The sequence below is a fragment of the Myotis davidii genome, unplaced genomic scaffold, assembly GCF_000327345.1.
Source record: "Myotis davidii unplaced genomic scaffold, ASM32734v1 scaffold132, whole genome shotgun sequence".
NCBI lineage: Eukaryota > Metazoa > Chordata > Mammalia > Chiroptera > Vespertilionidae > Myotis > Myotis davidii.
The window spans coordinates 1,580,012-1,580,493 of NW_006285258.1; the positions used below are offsets into that span (position 1 = coordinate 1,580,012).

The following is a 482-nucleotide window of genomic DNA, read 5'->3' on the forward strand; positions in this document are numbered from 1 at the left end:
GCGGGCGGCCGGGAGACGTTGGAGCCTGCGGCTTCACACCCAGCCCAGCCCTCTGTCTCCTGATATGCAGAATCTTAATTCCAAGAAGAAAATAGAAACATTCATTCTCTGCCCCGGAAATGTTTAGAATAAAAGGGTCTGCGTGACAGTGGCCCGATGGCTCTTACACGAGATCACGGTTTGGAAACCTTCCTAGGTAATATTTTAATCCATTTGCAAAGTAGGCTGGTTTGTTTTTAAGGCCACGGCAATGTGACATTTTATGACAGCGCTTTCTTGTTTGTGCGAGCAAAGTGTATAGAAATGATAACGTGTTAGAACCTCTTTTTTTTTTAAATATATTTTATTGATTTTTTAGAGAGAAGAAGGGAGAGGGACAGAGAGTCAGAAACATCGATGAGAGAGAAACATCGATCGGCTGCCTTCTGCACGCCCCCACAGTGGGGATGTGCCCGCAACCAAGGTACATGCCCTTGACCGGA

The 482-nt window shown here is 46.1% G+C and overlaps 1 protein-coding gene across 1 annotated transcript in view; it reads left to right on the plus strand.

Annotated features, from left to right (window-relative positions):
- Window positions 1–482, plus strand: part of DMXL2 (Dmx like 2) — a 145,315-nt gene that overhangs the window by 975 nt on the left and 143,858 nt on the right.